The 12289-nt window shown below is 47.7% G+C and overlaps 1 protein-coding gene across 4 annotated transcripts in view; it reads right to left on the bottom strand.

Moving 5' to 3' along the window:
* GSG1L (GSG1 like) overlaps positions 1–12289 on the bottom strand; it is a 185918-nt gene that overhangs the window by 144657 nt on the left and 28972 nt on the right. Inside the window, exon 2 of one of the 4 annotated variants that reach the window (XM_074346157.1) lies at positions 4540–4650. The exons of the other annotated variants lie outside the window; for them this stretch is intronic. The gene's annotated coding sequence lies outside the window, so the exon portion shown is untranslated. The remainder of the gene's footprint in view (positions 1–4539; positions 4651–12289) is intronic. 4 annotated transcript variants of the gene reach the window in all.

Raw genomic sequence — 12289 nt, 5'->3', positions numbered from 1 at the left:
CCTGAGATGACTGGCAGGGGCAAAGCTGCCCCATCAACCAGGACTATGACCTAAGAGAAAAACATCTTCTCTGTTCCATAAGTCTCTGGGGGTCTCTGTTACAGCAGCATAGCCTTATCCTGAGTAATGCAGCACCAGAATAGGGGACAGGGTTCTAGGAGTTTGGAGCAGGAAGAGCTACTTTGTGCTACAGGAATCAAGGAAGACTTCCTGGAGGAAGACGGCATCTGTACTAGAGTTTAAGGAAGTCTATATTCTGAATAAATAAGTGTATGTCCATTGGGGGATTACTAAACAGCTATTAAAGACAATGAAGCAGACCCACAGGTACAGACGTGGGGAAATGCCTGAGTTCCACTGTCACAAGAAGAAAGCAAAATGCAGAATCAAATGTCCCTGCTTCCATTGCTGTACATGAGAATGTGCGTGTACATGGAGAGAAAACAATGGGGAAAATACAGGCTAAACTGAGGAGCCAGGCCACAGCACAAGGGAAAAAGAGCACTTCTCTTAATCTTCACTTTTTTGTCCTACAGGGCTATTACTACATCTACATTTGCATCTATTACTACAACGAGTAGGTATTACGCTATAATAAAACTTCCCTGTATTTCTAAAGTCTGGCCAGGATGTGAGCTTTGGGAAAAGGCCTCCGTGGAAGCACCAGTCCTCAAAGTGTGGGGCTCGGGGGCTCTAGTCCCCCCACCTACGGAGGTTAGGAATCCATTTCTAATTAGTTAAGTCTGAGCTTAGTGGTGTCGCAGAGACAAAAGCATCAGGGGCAGGGAGTTCGCCCTCTCTGCCTGGGCCAGGAGCAGGGAGACGTGACCTCACAGGGCCGGGCCACAGCTAACCAGCGCAGCCTGAGCAACACCCTGTCAGACGCAGGGGAGGTCCCCTGTCTCCTGGGTACAGGGTGGACGGTGACTCAGGGATGGAAGCCCAGCCCCATAAAAGGTGGCCGGATGACTCCCAGATGCTTTGACTAGTGACCCCTCACATCTGAGCTGTCCTCTGTCACAAAGGAGAAACTGCGGCAGCCCCGCTGGCAGTGGCGAACTTGTCCCCACTGTGTGCTCGAGCCTCTTTGTTACAGCAGCAGACCTTTATCACGACTGGCCCTGGCCTCTGGGAAAGAGATGGAGCCCTGGGAACTCAGAACAGGAAGAGGCCATGGACATAGAATTTCCTAATCCTAGAACAGGAGTCAGAAAACTTTTCCTGTAAAGAGCCAGAGAGTAAACATTTCTGGCTTTGTGGGCCATGCGGTGTCTGTCACAATTACCCAGCCCTCACACTGTGGCAAAAAGGCAGCCACACATGATACATAAACAAATGGGCGTGGCTGTGTCCCAATAAAACTTTATTTACAAAACAGGTGGTGGCACAACAATGTGGATGTACTTAACACTACCAAACTGGACACTAAAAATGGGTGATGCAATCAATTTTGTTATGTGGTTTTTTACAATTAAAAATTAAAATTTGGCAGGGAGGGTATAGCTCAGTGGTACAGTGCCTGCCTAGCATGCACAAGGTCCTGGGTTCAAATCCCCAGTACCTCCATAAACAAACAAACCAACCAACCAACAAACAAACCTAATTACCTCCCCCCTCCAAAATACATTAAAATTTTAATTTAAATTAAGAAACAAAAAATTTAAATGGGCAGTGGGTGGGATTTGATCCCTCAGCTGTACTTTGCCCACACCCTGTTCTAGAACACTGGAGCTGGAAAGACCCTCAGGGGACACAGTTCCTTCTGCTATAAGGCAGGTTCCTTTAGCAAAGTTCCCTCCTCCATGATTGGTAAATAGGGAAAGGATGATGAAATAACAGGGAAATTGTGCCCATACATGATTTTCCCCAGCACGCTAATATTTTTAAATAGTCAGGAACAAGTACAGTTTTAAAAATATCCTTAGCAGGATTTGAAGAACTCAAGAAAAAGTCTGGAATTCTGCAGAAATGCCTGCCTTCCCTTGATACAAACAGTCGTTGGATCAGTGGCTTCAAGAACCTCTGTGCTGTCACAGGGTGAAGCAATCTGGGGACATGCCAAGTTGAGATGAAGAAGCTATGAAGTCCTCCCTTCCTCTCCTGAAACAATGGATTAATGGCCAAGTCTACACTTTCAATCACATTTTCAGTGTTGATGAAAATGGTCCTGATGAGAAGCCACTGCCCGCCAGGACCTCCATCTCAGGAGGCAGCTGGAGCCTCAGGGTTTAAGGCTGAATCTTGCAATGACTCTGTGCCTGGGTGTGAATGTCCCTGGCAGTCTGCATGTGCTCAACTGTTTATAAGAATCGTTACTGATTTTGTGATGCTCTGGTAGATTTTGAGCCATTTACCCCCAACTCTTTTTTCTTCTCATTGTCCCTTTTCTTGTTAGTGCACAATTTTACAAATCTTGAGGTTGTATAGGAGCACATTTCTGGCATGAGAGCAGTGACGCCTGAAATTTTTCTCAACCCCACTGCACCACTCTTGGATGAGAACTACTAACCGAGAGTGGCTGCTAACATTTATTGAGCACTTACTGCATGCTGGCATTGGGCTAAAGGACTTATATACCCCAACTCCCCACAGTAACCCTATGTTATCATCCCTGTTTTAGAAGAGAATACTGAGGCTCAGAGAAGGTAGGGGACCTGCCCAAGTCAGTAATGAGAGCCAGGGAGGGCCTCTCACATCCTTCCAAATCTTCTTGGCTGCCCCATGTCGTCCCCAACGTCCTCACCTCCCTGCAGTATACACACCTAAGAATCCGAGAATTTACCTCCATCTGCAGAGTTGATTACTCAAAATACAGAAAGAATCGAAGGAGAGAAATTGGATGCTGACCTTTAAGAGAAGTTCCTGCTGACATGGGAGCAAATCAAATCAGGGGCATATTTGATGACTGAGAATATCAAATCAGTTTTTCCCCTTATTAGGAACTCAAAAATCAGTAGAACCCAGAGATAAAGCCATGAGTGAGGCAATGGCCTTATTTTAAGACTTCCCCCCACCAAATAACATTGAGGAGATCATTTAAAGAAGTATGACTGCTGATTTTTAATGGTAAATGGGACAGAGCACCTTTAAAGAGCAGAGGTCAACTCTGCTTGGCCTCCGGGCCATTCAGAACAGAACGTGCCCAATTTTGGTGAGCATGTAAGCAACACAAGCATTCAGCCGCTGCTGGAGGAATAGAAATTGGTGCCACCACTTTAGAAAAGGATTTAGCATTACCTAACCAAGGTAGAGCGTGCATTCCTATGACCCAGCAACTCCCCTCAAAAGTATGTGCCCCAGAGCAACTCTTGCCCGTGTGCACCTGAGACACGGACAAGGGTGCCAGAGCAGCCTCATTGGCAATGGCTACAAAACAGCCAGCATCCCAGATGCTCCCGTTTATATACAATTCAAAAACAGGCATAGTTAAACATCATGCTTTGGGGATACATGGGTGGTAAAGCTATAAAGAACAGCAGAACATGATTAGCATAAAGTTAAGGAGAGTGGTGAGCTTGAGGGAGAAGTGGAGTGCAATGGAGAAGCACACCCAGGGAGTGTCTAAGGTTTGGTAATGTTCTAATCCTTAATTCGGGTGGCAAGGGTATTGGTATTTTTATTATTATTCATTACACTATACACTTATGTCAAACACTCTTTTGTGTAAGTGATATGTTTCACAATTAAATTTTTTAGGTTCAGAAGTAAAAAGAAAAGAGAAGAAAGAAAAGAAAATGGCCTAGGGGTAGAACAGAGCAAATTCGAGCTTCTGTGGAAGTTTAAGGGGCACCCAATCTCCATACCTTCAGATAACATGCTCAAACACTCCCTATAACGTTAGGAATGCAGCTTTTGGTTGAAAGTAAAAATCCCACTAGCAGTGGCTTAAATAACAAAGGCATTCAATTATCTCTAACAAGAAGTCCGAGTGTAGATGGTTGAGGGTTGATCTAGTGGCTCAGTGATGCAATTCTCCAAAATTCTCCTAGAGGCACAAGATGGCTGCTGCAGCTCCAGACATCACATCTTCACCCAACCACTTCCAAAAGTAGGAAGTAGGGAAGCAAACAGGATAGTGAGAAAGAATTTCCTCACATGCTCACCTCCCTTTGTCAAGGGGAAACTATTCCCCAAAAAGTCTCAGAAAAATCCCACTAACATCTCACTGGCCAGAATTGGGTCATTTAACCACTGCCACCCACAAGGGAGGCAGGGAAAGTATCTACCCTTTTCAGCCTCCTTGACAGATAGAAAAGGAAGGAGAGGGAATGCACATTGGGCAGGAAACCATAATGCCTATCCCAACTCACCCCACCTATAGGCGAATGAAGTACACCTGGCCCACTATTGATGCCCTCGGATCTGTCAAATATCCCAGGTCTCACATCATGTGGACACTGGAGTGGATACCACACAGCCCCCAAATGAACTGTTCAGATATGTCTGTTTCCTCTGTGAGACACTTGGGAAGGGGTACTCTGAAATGGCTTTGATCTCCAGTCCCCAGCTCATGGCCTGACACAGAGTGACAAACCTCACCTTGTCAATCAGTGGATGCTGTCACAGATGAAGGAAGTCAGCAAGTCCCCCTGCTGTCACGATCTGGTCAGTCGGAACCCTGGTGTATGATGGTGATGATGATCCCCAATGCTACAGAAGAGGGAGAAGCTAATCAGGCCACCAGCCACTTTACCCACTGGTTGCAAATCAACTGAAAACTTGAGCTTCGAGGGCCAACAGTTCACTATGGTGGGGAGCCATGGTAGCAAAGCGCTGAGAGGAGGGAGCAGAAATGCAGGCAGTGCTGGCCCACAGTCTTGCAGACAATGACTTCCTGGCACCTGAAAGACAATGGCCCTGGAGACAGGGCATCTGTGGTCCTGTTTGCCAGAGTCCCCACCACTCCCTCTCGTTTCTCCAACACTGAGACCAAGGGTCGACTGCTATTTATCATCATGCTTACATGGTTCTTCTCACCCTCGGCCACTTCCCAAATGTGGGCTCCCTATCTGGCCTCATAGGCACTTGAGTTTTGGCTCCTTGAACTAAAGCACTGAAGACGGTCTAGTTTCCTGTTCTGCGGCAAAAGTAATAAGTCTACTCTCACATCAATGCTCTGGGGCTTTGATGTGGTAAGTGATTGATGTCAAAGACTCAATGCTTGTTCCCAAAGAGATGAAAATCAGCCCTACCGTCTTGCTGGGCACCAGTCCGCGCAGTGAAGCTGACATGCAAAATGGCTACGTGGGGCGCCGTCTTTGTGCAGTGGCTCAAACGCTGCCCTGGCGGGGACTCCAAAGCACAGCCATTCGTGACTATTGTTACATGGTGTGTCATTCCAGGAAACCAGAGCACCAACTTACAATTACAAAATTAGGAAATAAAATAAAGCCCAGAAGAATTCATGAAGGTTATGCCTTTGGCAGCATTTCTGAAATAATGATACCTAGGAAGCTTGTGTGTGTGAGCCATTGTTCTAAGCGCTTTTACACAGATTCCTTCACTTATTCCTCATAAAACCCCTAGAGGGTGAATACTACTACCCCTGTGTCAGGTGGGAAGTGGTAAAACCAGCCCCTGCGTGATTCCCCAGGAGCATCACCTCCTGCTCCCCATGTCCTTGTGCACGAAACGGGTGATTAATAGAACACTGTGGAAGTGACAGTTTGTGAATTCCAAGGCCACGTCACAAAAGGCACTGCAACTTCTGACTTGGTGTCTGGTCTGCCTGCTCTGGGGGAAGCCAGCCGCCACGTTGTGAGGACTCCCCAGGCAGCTCCGTGGCAAAGTGCACGTGGAGAAGGGCCCCCTGGCCACTCCCAGCTTGGCAGCCAAGTGAGGGAGCCACCTTGGAGGCCACCTCCCAGCCCCAGGAAAGCCTTCTGAAGACTTCAGCCCCAATCCCCACCTACTACAGTCCCAGAGTCCTGACCCATAGAAACCACGAGAGATAATCCACAATTGTTGTTTTAAGCCACTAAGTTTGGGGCAACAATGGATAATTAATGTAGGCAGTAAAAGTCAGGGAGAGAGACAGAAGTTAAAAAATTGTTCAACTGGAAAATAGCAGAGTCAGGATTTGAACCCAGGCTGTCTTGAGCCCATGCATCTAACCACTCCACCATACTGCCCCTCTGGGTGTCTCCAAGAGATCCAGCTTGTGTTTAACTGTATCCATCTCCCTTTCACTGACAACCTACTCTGGGTTCCCAAGGCTACCTATATTAACTCATTTCACTTTCCCATCAACTCTGGCAAACAGGTATTATTCTCTCCATTTTATTCTTTCTATTAAAATGTAATTAGCCAAGTGATGCATCAATACATCCCTCCTTTAGAAAAATTCAATTAACAGATAAGATCCCTAAATCTCCTTAAAACACTCCCATGCCTGCATCCAGGTTCCTCTCCCAAACTGCCATCACTTTCGGGAGTACCTTTCCAGATCTCTTTTCCTAGTCATTTATATTCATGCTCATGTCCCAAAAAAATTACCTAGAAGAACAACTCTGGGGTTAAGTCTCACAAAATAATGTTGAGCAGGACACCAGTCACAGCAGACTACACGGTGTGACTCCTTTAATGTAAATACAGAACACAGGCAAAATTATACTACAGTGTTTAGGACTGTAGTCTTAGGTGGCAAAATTATCAAGTGAATCAAGACAGTGACCACCATAAACTCCAGGACAGTTGGTGCTTCTTGGGGTGAAGGTGGGGGTCATTGCAGAGGTGGGGGAGTTTTGGGGGCAACGTTCTATTTTGACCTCTGAGATGGATAAGCGAGGTTGGCTTTATGAGAAATCACTAAACAGGGCGTCTCTGTTTTGTGTATCTTTCTGTAAGTATAATTCACAATTTTAAAAGACTTTGTTTAAGAAAATATCTGTTCTCTATTTCTGTTTTATAACAAATTTCTCATTCTATCTTTCTAAACACTGCTTCTGTTCACTCGCCAATAAGTCTACCCAGTTGTCACCTGAAGATTCACTTCATTCTTTTTCAACAGTTTAATAGCTGCAGCGTAATCTACAGAGTGAATATTCCACAATCTACTTTGTCATCCCCTACTGATGAACATTTGGTTTGTTTGTAACTTAAACAAGACTGCAGTGGACCTGTGTGCTTCCTTAGGAACGACCCTGGCAGTTGGAATGACTGTGGCAAAGGGTATGAACATTGACAGTTTTCAAAAAACACTTGCCAAAATGGAGTTCATTGTGGTTGCACTGTTTCCTCTTCCACCAGCATTATGTGAGGATCCTCACGTTCCTACATCCTTACCAACTCGTGATACCATCAAAATGTTCCATTTGGGGGCCACTTGGGGGAAGGAAAATAGTGCCTCATTCCTGTCCATTTCACAGATGAAGAAACAGAGGCTCCCAGAGCTTAAGCGATTTGCCTGGGACCACAGAGCAAGAAAGCAGCAGCAAGAGGCCTTGAATTCGGGTCTTTTGCCTCCGAACCCAAGCACCTGCCAATACGTGGGGTTTTGCTCCTTAAAGAACAGGTGCTCCTAAGACTTGCTATATGTAGATACCCACTGCCGAGAGGCTAAAGGCAACCCAATGTCCCCAAGGTCACAACCAGGTGAGATGCATATGGAAACCTGGCCCAGGGGCTGGCAGGTAGACCACCACCTGCATGGAAATCATCAGGGAGGAAATAAGCTCGAAATGGAATTGACAAGGTGCCACCGCCAACTCTGATAGTAAATTAGATAAACTTGCATCTGACACGATGCATTTAGAGGAGGGGAGCGCCAGGTTCTTAGCTGCTCCCAAGCAACAAGCCGCTGGGAGTAAAAAATAAAACAATCTATGAAGCTACAAAACGCAATAATGAATGATAACAGGCCCCAGAACAGCAGGGGAGAATTATTGGAAAATCAGCTAAGAGCCCATCAGATGGGAGGCCTGAGCGGCTGGCAGCAGGAGCTGTTGGCAAAGAAAGGGCAGGACTTGCAGACAGACATGCCTGGGTGTGAAGCCACTCCCACCCTTGCCAATTAGGAGACCTTCAACAAGTTCCTGAAGCTCTCAAAGAATCAGTTTATTTGACTGTAAAAGAGGAATGAAAACAGCACACACTAGCTCCTAGGGCAATTATGTGGATTAAATGAGATATTGACTAGACAGGGCCCAGGGCCACCAAGCACAGTTGTTCAGGTTGTGCACAAACAAGGACATTTCCCTGAGGCTGCGAGTGGGGCTGCAGTCAAACCCATCCTCCATGCCCCAAGCAAGAGGCTTTTACAAACTTGCCAGAGCCCCCCATGTGCTGCAGCAGCCCTGAAGGTGCTAGGCACTTAGTACAAGCTTGATAAATGGAACTGTTAGGATCGTGGCAGCTTGATTTCCAACTTGGGGGCTCAGGCCATTCTAACCGTGACTGTGATAAGAGCTCCTCTCCTAGGACCAAGAGAGCTCCCCTGCAAGAGTCCTGAAAGCAAACCTTGCAGAACTGAGTCAAATGAGTTGTGCTCCCCAAGCAGCCCACGTGGGAAAGGCTGGGGCTCCGGAAAGAGCAAATGAACCAGGAGATGCTGTGTCCTGCATCTGCCACGGAGCCGCCTCAGGCCTCTGTCGTGGTGAGCCACATCAGCAGGGAAGGGGGCGGGAGCCAGGGCGATGGGAGAGCCTGACACTCCCCATATGGGAACTCAGAGGAGGGGCTGGCCTGGGAGGGCCGGAGCCCCGCCTCCAAAGGAAGGGCCATCCCCAGGGACAGCCTCCTTGTCTTTGCTCGTACTTTTCTTTCTGCCCAAAACACTCTCTGCGTTTTCAGTCTCACCCATCCTCCCAGGCCCAGCTCAAATGCCACCTTCTCCAGAAAACCCTCCCTGGTTCCCCAGGCCCCCGCACCCCCATCCCAGGCTAGAAGGGCTAACTGTATCTTCTTCTTCCCTGTAACCGCCCACCCCACACACATACAGGACATAATTGGTTTTCTATCCTTCTGATAAATTAATGAATAAATAAGTGAGACAGAGAGCCTGGCCCTCCTCTGGGGCCCTGTGAAGGAGCAGGGACCCCCATCCCAGCCTGTCCTTTTATAATTAGGACCAGTGAGTGTGAAGTCAGAGAACAGTGTGTTAAGACAGGAGAGGGCTGACAGTTGGGTGTGACGTGCCTGTCATTCTGATGGCCCCAGGGACTGCAAATGTGTGAAATGTGACCCACAGCCAAGGCAGAGGCACGTCACGGCAGGCACTGCGCGGAGGATAATGAGCTCGGGAAGATGCTCCTTGCTACAGAAAGAAGAATCTCTAGAGTCCTTCAGTCGCGCTGGACCACCTGCACTTGTAGGACTGCACTTCCATTTCGGGGTCGTTTTTAAAGAAACTAATCAGACAAACACGGCGCTCCAGGTCCAAGGCCAGCCTGATGCTCAACCAAGCAGAGCTCCCAGGTGGTACTGGGCCTGAGTCTGCCAGAGTCCTGGTCCTGCTGCACCTACATCACTTGCCCGCCGATCACTCTCTCCTCCAGCTGCGAGCACCTGGAAGACAAGGGCTGGGTCTTGGACCATCCTGCAGTTCTGGCACCCAGCATACGGCAAGAGCTCAACAAATAGTTCTGACTAAATGAATGGCAGCAAGTTCAAGAGAAATCAGGAGAGGAGCCCTTCCTTCTACCTTGGCCCAAGTCTGGCCCTCACTGGAGTCCGATGCTACGACAGGCCTGCCACACACTACGGTGTGGCCTCAGCAGATCCCAAAGTGGATGAGAGCAGGAAGCAGGATGAGACGGGGGAAGAGGATCAGGATGTGTATGTATGAGGCAGCTTCTGCTGCAGCAACAAAGAGTCCTAAAATCTCGCTTTCAATACCAAGCATTTATTCCTTGTACGTGTTACACAAGGGCAGCAGGTTGGCCGCAGCTCAAGCAGACTCAGCTGGGCTCAGCCGGTCTTGGCTGTACCGGGTTCTGTGTGTCCTCACTGTGGGACCAGGCAGAAGAAACAGGCACTATCCGGGGCTTTGTGTTCTCACGACAGGGGCCAGAAACTAAAGGAGGGCAGAGGCTCGCCATGCTTGGATATGGTGGACATCACACGGGCTCACATGTGAGTGGTTAAAGCAAGTCATGTGACCACTCCAAAGTCAATGGAGGTGGGAGGTACACAGGGCCTCCAGGGACACATGGCAATGATGGAGAAGAAATAAATATTTGTGAACAAATAAGATCATCCAGCACAGCATTTTATTTTTTACTCTCCAGCCTCCCCTCTCCTCCATTCCAGAAACATATTCCACGTGATATGAGCAGGCCTAATCACCCCCACCACTCGGCAGGCAGGTGAATTAGGCCAGCCAATCGGAGTGCCCCATTCACACCCCCCAGGCCATGGGGATTGGTTCAGGAATGGACATGTGATATAAACGGGCCAATGAGAGGCTTCCTTGAGACCTTTCTGCCAGAGCTATCGGGAAAGATGCTTTCTTCCCTCTGGGGTTGCTAAGCAAGTAGGGTGTGAATGCAGGGCTCCCGAGTGGCCACACCAGTCTCCACAGAGTGCAGCCCAGTCCAGTGCAGCAGCAGTGGCAGAAATGTGCTGCACTGCTCACATGTGAGTGTGACTGGTGCAAATGAGTTACTGACACTTACATTTTCTTTGGGGTTTAATTTAACTTTTATTTTATTTTAATTCATTTACATTTCAGTCTAACAGCCACAGGTATCTAGTAGCTAATGGATTGGATGTCACCAATATAGAGTCTATCTAAGAAATGAAAGAGCCTTTTATATTTTGGGTCCCCATGTCCTGTTGAACCTGATGCCTTTGTCATTTACAAGAGCAAGTAAGTTGCTTTGCTTTGCTTAAGCTAGTAGGGTTTCCATCATCAGAAGTGGAAAGAGTCTCAAGTAATGCCATCAGCAGTATCACCTCCATTTATTTTGCCCTACTATGTGCCAGGCATTCAGCGGATACATATATATGTCAGCTCACTGATCTTTCCAAATAAGCCCATGAGGAACTCGGAAGCCAGATGGTCTGGGCTCCAAACCCACCTTCACCAATAACTGATTGTGGGGCTTTGCACATCTTGATGCCTCAGTTTCCTGATCTGTCCAATGGGGATGATGGTCGCCCCTACCCCCAAGTGAGTTATTACATGTGGATTGCCTACAACAGTGCCAGGCATGGAACAAATGCTCCCTGGTGTTACCTATTTCTTTTAATTATTTTCCTCCTGATCCTGCAGGTGAGTAAACTGAGGCTCATAGAGGGTAAATCACTTGCAAAGTGGTAACAGGTGATAATGCCAGGACTGGAACATCAGCCTCTGTGACTCCAGAATGTAAACTCTTTTCCACCACATTATTCCGTCTGTGGCTTTTAAACTCTGTCCGTGGTCGTGATAAGAGTAATATTAATAAGCACTAGCACTCATCGCATGCCCAAGAATATAAATCCCAGGCAGTTTTGCCTCAGAGTCCAAGCTTTTAACTCTCAGAAAAAGAAAATCATTCCCTTTTCAATGCTCCTCCTGTCCTTCTATTAACACCAAGGAGAAAGTCCCAGCTTAGTGCCAATGGCTCTTTAATGCCTCTCTAGGACTTGTACAGAGAGAGCCAGCCTAAGGCTCAAAGCCGACCAGACTATCTAGAGGGTATTTAATAGGTCCTATGCTTAACCTCTATGCTACATGCCTCCAGCAGATGCAGGAATTCCCTCTCTCTAGAGATGCTGTGGCTCCCTGTGGCCAGAAAGGGAGTGATTAGAGAGGAGAGGCCCCAGCTTCAGAGAGCTCTCGGAGCCTGCAGAGATGACCCATGATCAGCCACACCTTGATCCCAGCCCACGTAAGTTTGAGAAGGTGATGGATGGCAGGGCACTGGGGGACCAGCAGCCTTCTGTGACACCACCAGATGTCACACAGCCTCAACAGATACTCAACTCACCGTAAGCGGAGGTACAGAAAGTGCCTTGCCTCACAGCATGCAATCAGGAGCCCAAGACCCATATCTGAGTACCTTCTTCACTACGCCAAGGTGAGGGTCCTTGGGCAGTTCCCTCCCCTCTCTGGGCCTCAGTTTTCCCATATGAGAAACAGAACAATACCTACTCCCAAAGCGTGGTCCAAAAAGAAACAAATGAGGCCACATAGGAGAACATGTTATGTAAAGAACTGAATAAATGTGAATGGATGGCATGTTTATTATTTGAGCACAAGGGTATGACTTCCATGTGGGAATCATCAGCACAAAGTAAATGGCTGACACTGGGGCGAGACGGGATGATCCGGGACCTTTCTGAATTATCTTTGTGTTTCTGTCTC

This window comes from Camelus bactrianus, chromosome 18, assembly GCF_048773025.1.
Source record: "Camelus bactrianus isolate YW-2024 breed Bactrian camel chromosome 18, ASM4877302v1, whole genome shotgun sequence".
Classification (NCBI taxonomy): Eukaryota; Metazoa; Chordata; class Mammalia; order Artiodactyla; family Camelidae; genus Camelus; species Camelus bactrianus.
Note: the sequence above shows the minus strand (reverse complement) of the source record. Positions and strands in the feature narration are given on the sequence as shown.